The sequence below is a fragment of the Gopherus flavomarginatus genome, chromosome 10 (genome assembly GCF_025201925.1).
Source record: "Gopherus flavomarginatus isolate rGopFla2 chromosome 10, rGopFla2.mat.asm, whole genome shotgun sequence".
Lineage (NCBI taxonomy): Eukaryota > Metazoa > Chordata > Testudines > Testudinidae > Gopherus > Gopherus flavomarginatus.
In genome coordinates this window covers 59,000,720-59,020,685 of record NC_066626.1, presented here as the reverse complement: position 1 = coordinate 59,020,685, position 19,966 = coordinate 59,000,720, and the positions used below count along the sequence as shown (strand labels likewise).

General features: G+C 38.4%; 1 protein-coding gene across 1 annotated transcript in view; it reads right to left on the bottom strand.

The window, feature by feature from the left end:
* Positions 1–19,966, bottom strand: part of GTDC1 (glycosyltransferase like domain containing 1) — a 288,981-nt gene that overhangs the window by 228,208 nt on the left and 40,807 nt on the right. The window contains 1 exon segment of the mRNA XM_050969376.1: positions 18,854–18,939. The gene's annotated coding sequence lies outside the window, so the exon portion shown is untranslated.

Here is a 19,966-nt window from a genome sequence, read left to right as displayed (position 1 = left end):
GGTGGTTACAATAATTTGTGGAGGCACCTTCTCCTGTTCATAGCAAAATCAGATGCAGGTGGTGATCTAAGATTAAATTCTCTGGGTGGACACTCAAAAACCTTTCATCCTATCCACCACCATGATGAACAACTTGCGAAATGGCTTGGTCCTCTCAATGTAGAAGTCTAGTGCTCTCCTGATGTTCCAACCTATGTTCCTCCTCATGACTTACGAGGCTTTGGGAAGAAGATTGGCAAAAATATGTCCTGGTTCATGTGAAATTGCGAAACCACCTTGGGCAGGAAAGCCTGATGCAGCCCAAGTGGACCTTGTCCTTGAAAAACACTGTATAGGGCGGCTTCAAGGCAAATGCCCTAATCTCAGAGACCCTTTGGGCAGAAGTTATCACCACCAGGAATGATCCCTTCCAGGAGAGAAGAAGAAGGGAACAGGATGCCAAGGGCTCGAAGGGAGCTCTCATGAGCTGCACAAGCACCAGATTCAGGTCCCATGGAGGAACTGGGTTTCAGACCTGGGGGTAGAGTTGCTCCAGATGTTTCAAGAACCGGACTGTCATATTATGATCGAAGAATGACTTTACCTGGAACGGAGATTGAAAGGCTAATATGGCAGCTGAGTGGTCCTTAATTGATAAAAGAGACAAGTCCTGGAGCTCGAGATGCATAAGGTAGTCCAGGATCGACTGCAGCTATTACAAACAGCATCAACAGGCCTCCAGAACTGTTAATAGCTCATTCTACTTATAAATACCATTAGCACATAGACAGCGCTTAAATCGCTGTGAGATTGTCATAGACACCAGCGCTTACAAACACTGAGTGTGTTATAGCGACTGGATTACACTGATTTAAAAGTGCTTGGTTTATAACAGCCAAGTTACTTTTTCCACAGCAATGGTATATACAAGCATAGGGTGTGGTATAATAATCAAGGGCTTAAATCACAGAGAAACTTTGCCAGTTTATCAGCAGTACATAGAACAGCCACGAGTCCTTTTCTCCTCGGTAAATGCACTCAAAAACAATGTTGGCGCAACATTCATAAAGCTCTCCAGGTGCCTAGTGACACCTACAATATCCATCATTGTTATGGATGAAAGCTGAGATTTTTTGCTGAAGGGGCCTCCATTTCACATGCTACAACAAATACATATTAGGACTATAAGGCCCCCTTGCCAACCTCATACACATCATCACACAAACTGCAAAGGAAAAAAGGAATAGGGTGAAGATGGTAACTTTTTAAAAATTACTTTGGTTCTGCCTCCTCTTCAAGTTGATGGAGGAAGGCTGAAGATCTTTAATCCACCCCTGCCCTCAATCATAGCTATACCTTCCTCCAGCTTTGTGTCAAGTCATACATCACTTTTAAGCAGAGTCTCCACTGCCTAAATGTGAAGGCAATATACCATGTTGTGTTAATGGCCCATTGAAAGTTAAAAGCAACAGCTACTCAGGCTGCCACTATCCCTCTTCTAGCAAAGCAGCAGTAAGGAATATTATCGATATAAGAAGATGTCTACTGTGAAAATAGCTTGCAACAAGCTACCAATGTGTTCAGGTTTATTTACACAGACCTACTTGATCCCTATGCAGAATACATAATGTAAAACTAGATAGTGACCAGGGTGTGCACTGAAGGATGATCTGCTTGATCTGCTGCAGCTATTATACCACCCTTCTCCAGCCACACTTGTGTTGAACCAGCGGAGACTGGCACAGTAATGGACCCCATGGTGGTTCTCTTTGTTTAGAGTAAACCTAATCCAAACAGTGGTTGTAATGTGTCTGCACAGCTGGGAGCACTTTTTTTTAGCAGACAAGAGGTTATTACAAACATGCTAGGACAGACACACACTGATCAGCATGCCAAATTTCTCTAGTGTAGACAGTGCCCAGGAGAGCTGGTTCAGGCTGCTGCTTCTACCTTCCAGTATCCTCCAGCAAAGAAGTAGAGTTTAAAATGAAAGCAATTCTCCAGCTGTTTCTTCTACCACCAAGGAAGGAGGAGGCTGAGTCACGTTCCTCAGGTGCTTTGAGTAAGTAAGGGTGAGAGAAAGAGACACTGGAGAACCTTGATTTGAAGTATCTTTTTTCCTCTGGTCAATCTCTGGGTAACTATTTTCTTAATTTTAATGGAAACATTTGATTGAGCACACTAATAGAAAATGTCTTATATTTCAATGTTGTTGTTTTTTTAAAGTTCATCATAAGCCACATTATAAGCACTACAGGCTGTGTGCTCGACAGCCAATAAATGCACAGCTCCCAGTGCTGAGGCATTGGACATTAGCACATCCAAGGTGTGTATTTCTTGGCTGATAAATGCAGACATAGTCATGTGGTTTTGCTTATTTATAAACACAGCTGACATACTGTTGACCTTTATAACATTTGCCAGGTGCCTGATGACACCTATAATGTCTGTTGACATGCCAGAAACATTTATAAAGTTTGCCAGGTGGCTCACAACACTTTTGTCCGTGGGTAAACCTTACAGCATTCCCAACTTTAAGAAATTTGACTGTCAATATGTTTTGAAATTATTCTCACTGAGACTTAAAGTAGACTTACTAGCTAGCTATTAGACCACACTGGTTTTGAGTTATGAATGGGAAAAGAATAAAGTTTTGATATGAGAAAAAACACTACTTTTGCTTTAACTCATTAGCTCATTTGATTTTCTTCAAACATCTGTCAGCTTTTCCTCTAGCCACAGATGAAACACAAGAAATTTCAATCAAAATGGTTATAAACAATGCTAAGGCTGAAATTTTCAGAGGTACAAGGAAGTTAGATGCCCAGCATTCACTGAATTTCAATGAGAACTGGGTGCCTAACTCCCTAAAACCCCTTTGGAAAAGGCAACCTAAATGCTTGGTGTCCAAAGCATTTCTACCCTCTAGCAATTTTGGTCCATACTGTAGATGTGGCTCTTTTGTGCTTGTAAGCAGTGGCTATATTGAATAAAGCTGCAAACATTTAACAGGCTTCTTTGTGTCCTTTGGGCTCAATGGGGTAAACAAACAACTTTTTTTTTTTTTTCAAAAAAATTGTGAGTACAGGAGTAGATCAAGAGAATTTCAAAATCAGCCTTGTAATGTAAATTGTCTTGTAATCTAGCATACCGATAAACAAATACATTCCATAATATCAAACAAATACATTCCATAAAATCATTTGACTAATGACAAACTTAAAGAAAACCCTTAATTTAAAAAAATTACCAACATCTGTCCATGTGTGTGCAATAAAGACCCTTCTATGCTTTCACACCTAAAACATTGGCATATTGTAAATATAAATCACATTTCAAATAATGTATCTAGTATCTCCATAAATATAGGTTGATTTAAAATATGATCTTATATTTACAATATGACAGTGTGTATATATATATATACACACACACACACATTATATATATACACACACACACTATACACACAGAGACATTTATAAATTCAACATATCTTTGGTGAACTTTATGTCTTGTTGACTTATTGTCCCAGAACACATCACCCCTAACATTACTACTTTGATCCTGCAAAAAACTGACAGACAAGCTTTATAGACAGACAATATCTTTTTTATGGCTACACAAGAGGTACTCAGTTGTCACACTTTTAAGTATTAAATTGAGCACCTAAACTTTCTGTGAACAAAGCATCATAGCCAGTTTATAAATCCAAACTACTAAATAACTATAAGAAACGTGCATTCAGTAAACAAACCTAATGACTACATCAGTGCTTCTGAAAGTCGGGATGCTGCTTGTTCAGGGCAGTCTGGGTCAGTTTGTTTACCTGCTGCATCCGCAGGTTCGGTTAACTGCGGCTCCCACGGGCCGCAGTTCGCCGCTCCAGCACATCCCCCAGCCCACAACGCTTCCCGCAGCCATCATTGGCCTGGGACAACGAACCACGGCCAGTGGGAGCCACGATCAGCAGAACCTGTGGACGCAGCAGGTAAACAAACCTGCCTAGACTGCCAGGGGCTTTCCCTGAACAAGTGGTGGCACGACTTTGAGAAGCACTCGACTACATAACTTCTAACCCAGCATTCTTTCATATAGGTTTTTTAAAATGTGCTTAGAACAACAAAAATACTAATTCCCCCCTATTTCTTTCTAACATAAAATAGCACATTCTACTTCACATTTTCCCTTTATTAATAATGATTTGCATTTATCCAGTTTCATCCAAGGATGCCAGAGAGCTTTACAAATATTAAATTTCATAATGCCTCTGTGAAGTAGGCAGGTATTGTTTTCTCTAATTTACTCTATAAGAAACCTGAAATTAAAAATTAAGTGATTTTCCCAAAATTCCAACAGCAACTCAGCAGCAGAGCAAAGAATGGAATGCAGCAGTGACTCCCAGATCCCTACCTCTACCCATTACATTAAACAGCCTCTCTTTAGATTAGCCCTGGAAAATTCTATTTGCCTCAGATTAACACTATTTTTGGAAGATATTAGTAGATTTTCATTAACATCAATCCTCATGGCAAAGTGCAGGCAAGCAGATATTGTGCCTGGGCTGGTGAATTTTGACTTCTTTGTTTGCAAGGCTACTTTAGAGTAACAAAATGAAAATTTATATTCTGCAAATATTAATACCACTCCTAACCTAGTGAGATGGTGAATAATTCCTGTGCTAGAAAGAACTCTGTACTACTTTAGACTGTATGAGTTATTTCTTGTATGACTGAGTCCTCTGCTTTCTCACCTTGGCTTCCATGTTTCTGACCTCTCCTGGTTTGTCTCGTATCCTGTAATTCCATCTTTCCCTACTCTTTTAATGTCGCCTCAACCTCAGAACTCCAGAAAATTTTGTTTTCTCTTACTATTTCCAGTGATATTATCTATTCCTATGCTTTCATCTACCATCTCTGTGTGACAATTCCCAAATCTGCCTCTCTATCCAGAATGCTTTCCCTCAACCTTCTGTCTCTATCTCTGCTGACAACTTTCCTATCCTTCCTGTCTGCCTGTAATCTCAGTATGATCTTTGACTCCCATCCCCTGCACTTCCATGTTCAATCTCTCCCTAAATCTTACTACTTTATTCTTTTTAATACTGCCTCTTCACAATTTGTCTTTTCCTTACTGTTCGAGTAGCAACATTCCATGATCATAGAATCACAGAAAATCAGGGTTGGAAGGGACCTCAGGAGGTCATCTAGTCCAACCTCCTGCTCAATGCAGGACCAATTCCTAACTAAATCATCCCAGCCAGGGCTTTGTCAAGCCTGACTTTAAAAACCTCTAAGGAAAGGGATTCCACCACCTCCCTAGGTAACCCATTCCAGTGTTTCATCACCTTCCTAGTGAAATAGTGTTTCCTAATATCCCCTTCCCCACTGCAACTTGAGACCATTACTCCTTGTTCTGTCATCTTCTACCACTGAGAACAATCTAGATCCATCCTCTTTGGAACCCCCTTTCAGGTAGTTGAAAGCAGCTATCAAATCCCTCCTCATTCTTCTCTTCTGCAGACTAAACAATCCCAGTTCCCTCAGCCTCTCCTCATAAGTCATGTGCTCCAGCCCCTTAATCATTTTTGTTGCCCTTTCCAATTTTTCCACATCTTTCTTGTAGTGTGGGGCCCAAAACTGGACACAGTACTCCAGATGAGGCCTCATCAATGTTGAATAGAGAGGAATGATCACATCCCTCGATCTGCTGGCAATGCCCCTACTTATACAACCCAAAATGCCATTAGCCTTCTTGGCAGCAAGGGCACACTGTCGACTCATATCCAGCTTCTCGTCCACTATAACCCCTAGGTCCTTTTCTGCAGAACTGCTGCCTAGCCATTCAATCCCTAGTCCGTAGCAGTGCATGTAGTAGTACAATTAACTAATCCTCGCCATTTACTGTTTTCTTTGTCTACTTTTCCAAATCCTTGTTTCATGCCTTCAGTTCCCCTCTGCCCAGAAAAATTCTACTGTACTTATCTGCTAATCTGTCCTCTCCTTTAAGTCGCACCTTAAAACCTACCTATTCAATACATTCTTCCTCCTTTGGTCTCATCAGTAATTCCCACATTCTTCTCTTGATGTAATTTTGTGTTTGTCTTATTTATAGTGTAAGCTATTTGGACATGGACTGTGTCCTACCTATGTTTATGAAACACTGTTTGCATTTATGGCACTATGCTTTATAATAATAATACATAATTTCTGTGATACATCTGCTACTAACTGAAGGACCAAAAAACACGAATTTTCTATCTAGTTTTAAAAAAAATGTTCACATCTTTTCTATATGGAGATATTTACTGTGCAATTTTCTTTTCTCATAACCAACTAAATTTTTTTTTTTTTACACGAATCAAACAAGGTTGTTTCTAATTAAAATAACACTATCAAATTTCACCGCCTTACAAATTAAGTTGGCATTATGTGCTTACTGAATGGACACGTGTGTCATTCAAACTAAAGAAACAAATACTAAAAGTATAATTAGATTTAACAAGTAGAATCTGCTGCGAAAAAGTGTTAGTTAAATTTTTTTGAAGAAATGCTAATATTTTCGATATTTCTCAAATTTTGGAATCAGCACAAATGGCTAAATTAAGTCTCTTTAATCATAGAAATAAGTTACAACATCATTTTTGCATTATCTGTTGGGAAGCATACAAGTGAACTTACATTGAATGCTGTTTGCTATATGGAAAAGAAGCAGGCAATTTTGTTCATGAGGCATTAGCTGTAAGAGGTAACTCAGTGGTTTTGAGGGCTATTCTCAGCATATGGAAGTTCTAGCAAATGTTCAGTCACTGTTTTGTCTTTCATTGCTTAGTTACACCCTCTCAGAACTGTAGCTGGATTCATAGATCATTAAGTGCTGCTCCTTGTGTTTCAATGCCTGTAAATTGCTCAGACCATAAGAACCAAATTCTGCCCACAGATGCATACTTGGCTCCCACTAACTTCATACCACAACCAAAGTATGGTATGTAAGTGATATGCCTCTCATTTCACTGGCATGCATGACATGCCATAGTATACTGTAATCCCAAATTTACATTTGGCTGAGCAATGTCCATTCCAGGGTGCTTGACCAAGCCTGGTGTTATAAAACAAGAAAACTGTACATCTTTAATCATCTCGGAAGTGTGAAGTTTCAAAAGGCACAAAAATCATTGTTTCTTTTATTTCTCAGTTTATTCATGCTTGCAGGTGCTATTTTCATTTGAAATTTTGGGCTGCCAGTCTGAGGAAAACTGAGCTACTTCAACTTATACCAATGAGCACCTTGCCTTTAGTTGCCTTTACATTATTTAAACTGGTTACACTATCTTAGTAAAAAGACATAATTGTATTATCATTTATTGCCCAAGTTTTCAATTTGGGGGAATCTTGTTGGATCTATGCCTGCTTCTGAAATGGTCAAAAGTGCTTTTATTTCATCTGTATTGGCGAGAAGGCTGTGTGCTTTTCTTCCTGATGCGGACCTCACTACAATTATAAACTCTTTTGCCTCCAACATCTCGCAATAGAGTTATTGCAACATGCTCTGCATGGTGCTATATCTGAAGATCATTTTGAAACTCATCAAGAGGGCTTTAAACTAGGAAGTTGGGGGAGATGGTTGGGAGATGTTCGGGAGATCTCCACGCCAGAATATAACCTGGAGAGGGAAGTAAACAAAGTGAGCGGGGATACCCTTGCGGCCCCAAGATTTGATCCAAGGAGGAATAGTGGAGTAGAAACCAGAGTAACAGGTGATGCTGGTGGTAGAAAGTTTGTGCACGACGGGGGAAAGAATGTCACTGACACCAAACGCCGAAAATTAAAAGGTCTGTACACTAATGCGAGGAGCCTAGGTAACAAGATGGAGAAACTGGAGTTACTAGTGCAGGAAGTGAAGCCGGATATTATAGGGATTACCGAAACCTGGTGGAATAGTACTCATGACTGGAGCACGGGTATTGAAGGCTATGTGCTGTTTAGAAAAGACAGGAAGAAAGGCAAAGGTGGTGGAGTAGCCTTGTACATCAATGATGAAATTAAATGTAGCGAAATAAGAAGCGATGGAATGGATAAGACAGAGTCTGTCTGTGCAAAAATCACACTGGGTAAAAAAGCAACTAGAGCTTCCCCTGAGATAGTGCTTGGGGTGTGCTACAGACCGCCGGGATCGGATTGGGATATGGATAGAGACCTCTTTAATGTCTTTAATGAAGTAAACACAAAGGGGAAATGTGTGATTATGGGGGACTTCAACTTCCCGGATATAGACTGGAGGACGAGTACTTGCAAGAATAATAGGGGTCAGATTTTTCTGGATGTGATAGCGGATGGATTTCTTCATCAAGTAGCTGAAGCACCTACAAGAGGGGATGCCATTTTAGATTTGGTGTTGGTGAGCAGTGAGGACCTCATAGAAGAAATGGTGGTAAGGGACAACCTTGGTTCGAGTGATCATGAGCCGATTCCGTTCAAACTAGATGGAAGGTTAAACAAATGTAGATCTGGGATTAGGGTTTTTGACTTCTCGAGGGCTAATTTTAAAGAGTTAAGGAAATTAGTTGGGAAGTGGATTGGACGGAGGAATTAGTGGATTTAAATGTGGAGGAGGCCTGGAATTACTTTAAGTCACAGCTGCGGAGACTGTCGGAAGCCTGCATCCCGAGAAAGGGGAAAAAAACCATGGGCAGGAGTTGTAGGCCAAACTGGATGAGCAAGCAACTCAGAGAGGGGATTAGACAAAAGCAGAAAGCTTACAGGGAGTGGAAGGAAGGCAGGATCAGTAAGGAAAGCTACCTTGCTGAGGTCAGAACATGTAGGGATAAAGTGAGGAAGGCTAAAAGCCACATTGAACTGGAACTTGCAAAGGGAATCAAAACCAATAGTAAAAGGTTCTACAGCCACATAAATAAGAAGAAAACAAAGAAAGAAGAAGTGGGGCAGCTATACACTGAGGATGGAATGGAGGTTAAGGATAACCTAGGCATGGCCCAACATCTAAACAAGTACTTTGCCTCAGTTTTTAATAAGACTAGTGAGGAACCTTGCGATGATGGAGGGATGATAAACGGGAATGTGGATATGGAAGTGGATATTACCGCAACTGAGGTAGAGGCCGTACTCGAACAGCTCGATGGGACGAAGTCGGAAGGCCCGGACAATCTCCATCCGAGGATATTAAAGGAACTGGCGCGTGAAATTGCGAGCCCGTTAGCGAGAATTTTTAAGCAATCGATAAACTCGGGGGTTGTGCCATATGACTGGAGGATTGCTAATGTCGTTCCTATTTTTAAGAAAGGGAATAAGAGTGATCCGGGTAATTATAGGCCTGTTAGCTTGACATCTGTAGTATGTAAGGTTTTGGAAAAAATTTTAAGGGAGAAAGTAGTTAAGGACATAGAGGTCAATGGTAATTGTGACGAATTGCAACACGGATTTACTAAAGGTAGATCGTGCCAAACCAATCTGATCTCCTTCTTTGAGAAGGTGACGGATTACTTAAATAAAGGAAATGCGGTAGATATAATTTACCTAGATTTCAGTAAGGCGTTCGACACGGTTCCGCACAGGGAGCTGTTAGTTAAATTGGAAAAGATGGGAGTGAATATGAAAGTTGTAAGGTGGATAAGGAACTGGTTAAAGGGGAGACTCCAGAGGGTCGTATTGAAAGGTGAACTGTCAGGCTGGAAGGAGGTCACCAGTGGAGTCCCTCAAGGATCGGTTTTGGGACCGATCTTATTTAACCTTTTTATTACTGACCTTGGCACAAAGAGCGGGAATGTGCTAATAAAGTTTGCGGATGACACGAAGCTGGGGGGTATTGCTAACACGGAGAAGGACAGGGATACTATTCAGGAAGATCTGAACCACCTTGTAAACTGGAGTAATAGAAATAGGATGAAATACAATAGTAAAAAGTGCAAGGTCATGCATTTAGGAATTAATAATAAGAATTTTGGATATACGTTGGGGGCGCATCAGTTGGAAGCGACGGAGGAGGAGAAGGACCTTGGGGTACTGGTTGATAGCAGGATGACTATGAGTCGCCAATGTGATACGGCTGTTAAAAAAGCAAATGCGATTTTGGGATGCATCAGGCGGGGTATTTCCTGCAAGGATAAGGATGTGTTAGTACCGTTATATAAGGCGTTGGTGAGACCCCATCTGGAATACTGTGTGCAGTTCTGGTGTCCCATGTTCAAGAAGGATGAATTCAAACTGGAACAGGTTCAGAGACGGGCTACAAGGATGATCCGAGGAATGGAAAAACTGCCTTATGAAAGGAGAATCAAAGAGCTTGGCTTGTTTAGCCTGGCCAAAAGAAGGCTGAGGGGGGATATGCTCGCTCTATATAAATATATCAAGGGGGTTAACGTTAGGGAGGGAGAGGAATTATTTAAGTTTAGTACTAATGTAGACACGAGGACGAATGGGTATAAACTGGATATTAGGAAGTTTAGACTTGAAATTAGACGAAGGTTTCTGACCATTAGGGGAGTGAAGTTCTGGAATAGCCTTCCGAGGGAAGTAGTAGGGGCAAAAGACTTTCCTGGCTTTAAGACAAAGCTTGATAAGTATATGGAGGGGATGTTATGATAGGATCGTTAATTTGGGCAATTGATCTTGAATTACCACCAGACAGGTCTGCTCAATGGTCTGCGGGGAGATGTTGGATGCGATGGGTACTGAGTTGCTGCAGAGAATTCCTTCTTGGGTGCTAGCTGGTGACTCTTGCCCACATGCTCAGGGTTTAGCTGATCGCCATATTTGGGGTCGGGAAGGAATTTTCTTCCAGGGCGGATTGGCAGGTGCCCTGGAGGTTTTTCGCCTTCCCCTGCAGCGTTGGGCACGGGTCACTTGCTGGTGGTTTCTCTGCAGCTTGAGGTCTTCAAACCATTTTTGTGGATTTCAATAACTCAGTCCTGGGATAGGGGTTGTTATAAAATTGGATGGGTGGGGTTCTGTGGCCTGCCTTGTGCAGGAGGTCAGACTAGATGATCAGATTCATAGGTCAGAAGGGACCAGTCTATGAGGTCTATGACTGTGCAGAATGGGTCAGCAAACTTGGTTAGTCAGGCTTTGACAGGTAGCACATTAGTCTCATGCTCAATTACCGTAACAGGCTTCTACTCTGATTTCTAAGTGTGATTAAAGGTGTTAATTTTTACCTACAAAGCCCTAAATTGTGTGTGTCTTGCCTACCACAGAACCTGCCTCAGATAAGATGCCTGAACTAACTTCCTCCTAATTTAAAACGGGGGAGGCTGGCAGAAGAGCATTTTCAATGAAGGGCCCTTGACTCCAGAATTCACTTCCCACTTAGGTCTGACAAAGCATGAACTTACTGGTCTTAATAATTGCTGCAAGGCCTACCTGTTCTCTCAAGCTTTCAAGGGGATGGGTTGAGAAGGTTAGAAATTGTTGGTCATGAAAAATTGGGTGAGAAAGGAAAATTTATAGTATTGGTTTATTCTGTAAATTTGAAATCTGTTTTTAATAGTGCACATGCACCTGGACCCTAACAGTCTATTTTATAAATAAGGACAAATATTTAAAAACATATTTTGCAATATTAGAAAATCTGAATGTGTATATTTACCCAACAAATTCCCAATTTTTGTAATTTAATAGCAGAACCGAAGCCTCAAGGAGACAATAAATAGCATATTAAGCAGTAGGCATGACTTTTCCCATCCAGTTTTTCTTTTCACGTGTTTATTTTGGCCATTTTCAAGGACAATTACACTTAAGGCATATCAGTGCAATGATGGAATATGACATTTTGTTTCACAGACTTTCTGAGGATGAAATTTAAAATCTTCTTGCCCATGGATTCAATGGTTTTCCTATATAGTACACTTTTTGTGAGGACTAGGATAAATTATTCTCATCTTAGCACATGAAGATCCAGAGTGGGCCTTTGTTCCATTCTCCTAACACCATGCATCGGACAACATCAAAACAAAACGTGAACACAAACTTCTTAGGCATCAAGAGCACTGGGAACATCAGAAGCTAAAACTTGTGTAGGTGTATTAGCAATCCTACTACCCATCTGTCATAAATCTTAGTGTACATCACCCACTGGCAAAGCTGTCTGCCTGAGGAAAAATACTATTTTACCAGTTTATTATATACTAAAACCTCTCCCCTGCCCAGTTATTTGACTTTGAGAGAATAGATTTCTTCCCCTCTACCACCACTACCACCACATGTGCTTCTACCTTATGTGATCAAGGAACATGAAAACTCATGTTCATACAGAAATATACATTCAAACTCACCAACAGTGAAACCTCACCAAGATGCCAATGTGAGGGTTTGGAGTTTTTACATCTTTTTAGCAAACCTTGCTAAGGTTCTCAAAGGATATATGGACCCTTTCTTTTAGTCCACTTATATCTCCTTTTCTTTCTTTCTTAGGTATGTTAAAGACTGAGTTTACAATTAACTGAACAGACAGCATACAAAAGGCTTTTAGAACTATACCATATGGTCTAGGGAAAGGAACAATCTGGACTATCCACATTTCAATCTGCAGGCTTGTCCACCTCTATAACACATTATACTGCTGTAATAAAATATTAAGATAGAAATGTAAAAGTGAAAATAATCTCTCTCATTACCAGGCAACAAGGCATCCTACAAATAGACTGATATATTTAATAGAAACTAAATTACAACGCGCATTCATGATTTTGGTATGCAGCACCAGACATAGGCACTAAGGTGCCCTATTCAACTGAAACAATATTTCTGCAGGGATATGGGTGGGTATGCAGCTGATGCTTCAGAAAAATACAAAATACCAGTTTTACATGGGGCATATTGGCAAGGGTTTATATAGCAGATGACACATTCTTGGAAATCAAATAAAGGCAACAGGAAAATACCCATTGTTGCCTAGTGAAGGTCTAATCACATGGTCACAGCTGGAACCAATGTACATCATTCATTAATAAAATACTTTTGCAGTACCCATTTTTTTCCTGCTTTTCAATGCCATTACAAAAACCCTTTTAAGCCTTTGTGGAGACTATATGTTCATAAATTCTGTAACACATATGAAAAATTACTAAACAACGTTTGCAGAAAAAAAGAAACTTCTACAACAGCGGCAGTACTAAAACCTCAACATAGGTACACATACTTACAAAGTATTTTATATGCACATATTCCTGTATAGTACAATGTATACAAGTTGAGCAGTCAGATATCAAAGAAAGTAATTGAAACAGTTTGTAAGGTGTGGTCTAGGCAATATAAAAGAAAATATATTACATATCTAGATAGTATGGTGAATCATGTCCAATAATATCTAAAATAAAGAGCTATATTAGACACATTAAAGACAGACAGACGAGGCATGGAAAAAATTTAACTTCTTTGAATTTGCCACAATCACATATCCTGTTGACATATGTATTCTAACACACCCCACAGCGCACTCACACTCTATCTTCCTTTGTCTCAATCCTACATTCTGCCATTCATAAGTGATGTGTAATAACTTCTTGCCATTGTTAGTTTCAGGCTTCATAACCACGAATAGGAAATATGTAATGGCAAATAAAAAAAAAAAAAGAAAGCCCACAAAAACAAAAAACCTCAAGCCTGGCACTAAGGAGCCACCACCTCAGTGGCACAGTTTTATTAAATCACAAAAAAATCATCATACATAATTACAAAATTATTTCCATACCATCTCTAGTTTCTTGCTCTATCAATTTTGATTTGTGTCATTTGTTCCACACGCGCAATATTATAGGTTAAGAGGCATGTCTTTCTTAGAGATTTGGAGAAGTTTTTCAATAGCACTGAATAACAGATGTACAACATGATACTTGGATTTCCATAATATAAGTGATTTTTCTCTAGCTTGGATAGAAGAAGAGAGAAATATAAAAACACTATTATTTATATTTAATTAGTTAATGCTGCCCCTAGACAGTATTAACAATTAATTCAATTACAAAACTTTATTGTAAAGAACTTTAAAATTTTATTGAAAAAGTATGTTTTGCACTTTGGAATCAATTCCTTGAACTGAAAAATCTCTTTATTTAATAGATACACATGGCAAGGGATTGTTCCTACATTTACTAAACTCATTGAGCAAAGACTATGAGAGGACTTTATGTGTGAAGTGCTGGACTGGAAATGAGGATATAGGGGTTCTATTTCAGGCCCTGCTAAAAACTTCCTATATGATCCTAGGCATCTTATTAATCCTTCAAAGACTTTTGCAGCCCTATGGAAACAAACTGGAATACTCACATGCATAAAGTTAAGCATGTACTTAAGTGTTTGAAAGATAAAAGCCATAATTTCTCTGTGTCCCAATTCACCATAATCATTCTTACCTCACAATGGTGCCATGAGGATATAGTCATTAAAGGTATACTTTCAACTTGAATATTTTGAATTAACTAATTTTTTTTAAATCAATTTTCTGGTAAATTTATCTTCAATAGTATGACCTGATTTTTTTAAAATGTCTTAAAAATTAAAAGGATTTTTCTGTTCCCTTGTTGATGCTTATAAAGGTATTTAAAGAACGAAACAACTTGCACACTGACTATGCAGAGAAAACAAAGTATATATTAATTAGGTGAAAATTAACTGCTGTTTAATTCAGAAAGTAAGCAAACTAGAAAGAGAAAAAATTGTTGCTAACTTCTATCATTTTAGTAATCATCTTTGGTTTTACTTGTAATATATTAATTAAAACATTTTAAGATGGAAATGTGATTTTCAAGTTGACTATGTTCTTTTTATGTTTCTGAAGCATTTTGATGCTACAATAGGAGCACCGCAGAAAAGTGTATAAATAAATAAAATAATAAAGGAGGGATGGGCATTCAGTGATGGAGGGTATGTTGCAGAAAGGCATCATTCACATAAAATAGTACTTTTTGTTCTTGCTCCTTTCTCTCTCTCTCTGTCACACACACACACACACACACACACCCCTGTTATTTCTAGGAATGGACCAAAATGCTGTCAAATATAGCAAACAGGTAAGTTTATTTAGCGCTGATTGGTGACTAATCTATTGTTTTTAAAATCTGTTCATCAGACTTAATGGGTTTAAAGGCTTTTCAAAATTAAAAATAAAACATGTAAAAGTGCTGCAAAACTGCACATTTTCTCAAGTCATCTTAAAGTATCTATGGTTGACATATTTCTCAGTGCATATAGCAGGCAAGAAAGTTCCACATTAATAATAATAGTATGAATCCATGTTTTTTTCCTATTCATATTTATTATTGTAAAAAATAATACATGCACACACATTTCAAATGTGCTTTCTTTTACTTCCATGAAACCATGAACATATTTAAATAAGATCCTACATACCATTGCATATTAAGAGCTTTGGGCTTAGTGGATTGCAATAGACATGGTCTTCTCACTAAAGACTTTCAGACTTGTATCCCTAAAAGTTGAACTGATTTCAAATAGACAATCAGGCTTCATGTTCCACATAAATAAGCAGAGATGCACCAGATATTTCCCTCTGTGCTGGGAAGTTATGAATATAGGAGTCCGTCATAGGACATTCCAGATTGCAACTTACTCAGCAGGTAAGGAGAACTCTACTGGAAAAGGACTTATGCTCTACAATTGGTCCTGGAATCAAGAAAAATGAGATCAGAGATAGACAGCAGAGGTATATCCCTGTCACTCAAACAAGAAATTACTGGGCTCTTGCTCATGGCTCCAGCTTAGCATTCCTATTATCAAGATGGAATGCAGTGACTCTGGTTTTGCGGGGGCTTGGTTTAAGCCTCCATTTCTGGAAATATTCCTCCACGGTATTTAGGTCCCCATTCAAGGTGGACTCTATGTCGCTGAAGGTGGCTGCTTGTCTTGCAACTTCAACTCTCAGGAAGCTTGGAAAGCCGAATGGCGTTCACAAGAAGCCACAAATAAACACCTTTGAAAGACCTGATGCAGAAGATCCCTGGTTTTGATCTCCCATGAAACTCACGGGCAACCCTAAAGTGCATCTGCACAAATCATGGCAGATGCCGATACTTGCTACACAAATGGAAAATTAAAGACTCTCCACTGTGCAACTGTGGTCTCCCAGAACCGACCATGGAACATATAACAACTCACTGCACGATTCACAAATACAAAGGAGGCATCACAGTGATACAGTCCACTACTCCTGATGCAATTATCTGGCTTAACTACCTGAATGTAAAATTACAGTTGTTCTCTACATCTACATCAGCCACACTAGCAAGGGAAGCATTTTTTATCCACTGCAAGCCGATCCTCAGTAGCAAACATCATGACCAAGCTCAGAAGACAAAAAGGCTTATAACTCTAATAGTTCTGTTCTGGATTAATTAGATATGACTCAAAACCCTGCCAAATGAGGCTGCCATCGTGCTGAGAGTGTGGAAATAGATGATTACTCAGAAGCAGGGCACCTTTTTCCTTCTCAGCCCAAGACATTCAGGTTCCCAGAAATCTGTCCAAAACGACTTAAAACTGTAAATATGAAAAGTGTGCACTGTGGTGCAGACAGGCCCATGAGGACTCCTGTTGATTTTCCTCTTTATTTGTCTCTAAATTAACCAGCCAATCATCCAGCCGTCATTCGTCACCTGTCCACATGCCAGCTATATGGAAGCTCTACTACATATATGTGGCATGAATAGATATTTGACTTTTTATATGGAGAAGAATAAAGCCTTGAAGTCCACCAGTGCTTTATTTCTTTTGACACTAACTCAGTAAACAACGTTATCATCAAAAGAGCCAGGCTTAAATTGTTACACACTTCCATTTCTAACTGTTAACCAGTTCTGCAGTTAGATGATGTCATTGTTCAAGTTATCGAATATGTGGTTATAACCTCGGTTCTAAAAGCAAAGCAACCAGCTACAAGAGCCGAGTGGCCACTCTGAAAAAGACCTGAGGTGTCAAGGTGTACTACTAAATTAAAATCTCTGCTGAATGTTCAATGGCAATAAAAAAAAAACCCCCACGATGAAAACATTAGCAGCATAAGAACTGGAAAGCAAAGAATAATGAAAAATAATGCCATTATTGAACTCAATGATATGCCGTCACTTGGAATACAGTATTCAGTCCTGGGCATCCTAACTCAGGAATTCTCAGACTGTGGGTTGGGACCCCACAGGGGGTCGCAAGGTTATTACACGGGGGGGGTCCCAATCTGTCAGCCTCCACCCCAAACCCTGCTTTGCCTCCAGCATTTATAATGGTGTTAAATACATAAACAATTGTTTTTAATTTATAAGGGAGGCCGCACTCAGAGGCTTGCTATATGAAAGGGGTCACCAGTACAATAGTTTGAGAACCATTGTCCTAACTCAAAAGAGATTTTAAAAAAACAGAAAAAGAAGGATTCAGACATGAATAATAAAAGAAATACTAGAGTAAAGGAAATATTTCCATATGAGGGTGAGAAAAGACACAGAAAGATTCCTACTGTTTAATTTAGATAGGAGATTTATAAAGAAGAGATAGGACTGAGGTATATAATCTAATGTATGACACAGAGAGGGTAAATTAGGCACTTCTAATATGAGATAACAAGGGGACATTAAATTAAATTTAAAAGCAACAAATTTAGAACTTATAAAAAGAACTACTTTTTACACAATGCATAATAAGCCTGTTGAACTCATTGCCACAAGATATTGCTGAGGCCAAGAGTTTTAAAAGGACCAGATTTTATAGTAATAATTAGATCACCACAAAATCAGAGAATAGGAATTTATTTAAAAAAAAAAAGCCTATAAACCTTCAATATTCAGGGCATAAGACAGGGTGCTGGACAAGATGATATTAGTCTGATTTAGTATAGCAATTACTGAGAGTCTGTTTAAGGCTCCAAATACACAAAAACTAGGACCAGTTTAACTAAAGGTGTCTTTCTGAAATGATTTAATTAAACCACCATAAAACTTTGTGTTGACACTCATCTCAATTTAGTTTAGACTGACTCCTTACCAGCTTAATTTAAGCTGAAAAAAAGCACCCTTAAACCAAAATAAGAGTGCTATGCAAGGTTTTATAGCAGTTTAGGTAAATCAAGTTTCAAATCAATTTCTGTTAAATCGGTGTAATGACTTTCTTATGTAGATAAGCCCTAAAATGATTAGTGCTGCAGAAATTTTTAGAGTGGGCATAAGAAGCACTATGCTCAAAAATTCAACTTTTGGAGGAAAATTGGTAGTTTTAAACTACCACTCCTTTTGGTTAAAATATCTCTAACAATAGATTACATGAAAGTTAATTTACTTAGATTGGATTGTGAAGGAATACATAAAAGACAAAATCCTCAGCACAATTAGAAGTCATTTTTCTTTCTTACTGCTATCTTTTTATCTTATTTTTATCTAAAAGATCCTGCTGCTTTACAAAATTACTGAACCACCTTGTGACACTGATAATGTTAGGCGTGAAATGTATTTATTGTCAACTGTTTCAAAGGGAGAGTGATGGCTCTAGATTAAGAACAGGAAGGACAACAAGACAGTACCAAGAGTAAAACTCAAAAAGAAGTGTGGAATTGAGTAATATTGTAGACAATAACAATATGAAAAAGGGCCAGATATTTAACTGCTACATTAATATCTAAATTTTATTAATTTTGCTTTACTGTGGAAGTGTAAATCACCGCTTCCCCATTTTATCTCAATGTGCACTTCCTAAATAACCATGTCTTTTCTTTATATAGGTCATATGCCAAATCAATTACAAATACCCTCAGACCACTCTGACTTTTCCTAAAATGCTTTTTAGATTATTTTTTTCATGGAGACCAAAATATACAAATTTGGGTGCTTAAAGTTAGGCATCTAAATACAGACTAAGACACTTACATTCACAGGCAGTCAAATTTTCAGAGGCACCAAGCACGCCTAACTTCCACTCAATCCAATCCAATGAGAGGTGCAACTCTTCTTTTCTGAAAATCAGGCCACAGATATGTAAAAATGGATTTAAATGCCTAATTTTAGACATTCAATTTTGAATATTTTAGCTTTATTTCTTGCAGCCCTTGTTTTTTTTTCTTTTAATTGTGTGATATTTGTGAGATTTCTTTGAAAAACAAAACAAAGTTGTGAGCGTAGATAACAGGTACAGTTGGGTCTTCTCATACACTCAAAGCTCCACTTTTTCATCTTCTAAAACATAAATTCATGTGATCATTTAACAACTATTTACTTCACACCAAACCAGATATCTCCCTAAAGCCTACCAATACAGCCTCTAGGCATATTTCTAAAATAAAAGCACTTGATCTATGTATACTTAAAATTTGCATGTTAAAGGAATGAATCAACGTCACAGAAGTAGTAGTAACCAGTTATTGCTTACCTCTTCACACAATTAAAAATTCATCTATGTATCTATTTTATGGAAAAAAGCTAACTATGATGATAAATTATATTTGCTTTCCAAATTGTACTATCAGAGGTGTTACTGATATTCAAGTCATTCTAAACCTTTGTAAGCAATTAACATATTGGATATTTTAATATGACACAGCAGGGCAGAGAATTAGTTGTCTATATAAACCAGGCCTAGGTGATAGAGGATAATAACCTATACTATTTGCATAAATATTTTCTTTATTCCTGCTTAGAGGTTAATGAAATTGTGTAGCATATCTGTTTTTTTCCTGGTAAATTACGTTATATCCTACTTTATATATTTACAGAATTAAATCAGTTTTAAAATAACTATCTTCATATTTCAGCTAATTTTTACTGCATTCTTCTTTTAACACCCTCACTACAAGTAAAACTACTGTTGTCTATTGTAACCTATAACTAGCATTTTGGAAAAAAAGGCAAATGATAGGGCTCCAAACAACAGCTATGTTAGAAGAAGAAATCTTTTTTTTTAAACCTGGCCCCACAGCAGGTCTGTAGTTTGATTTTTTTAAAATCAGCTTTATATATTGGCTGTGTATTTATTTGTAAGCTTTC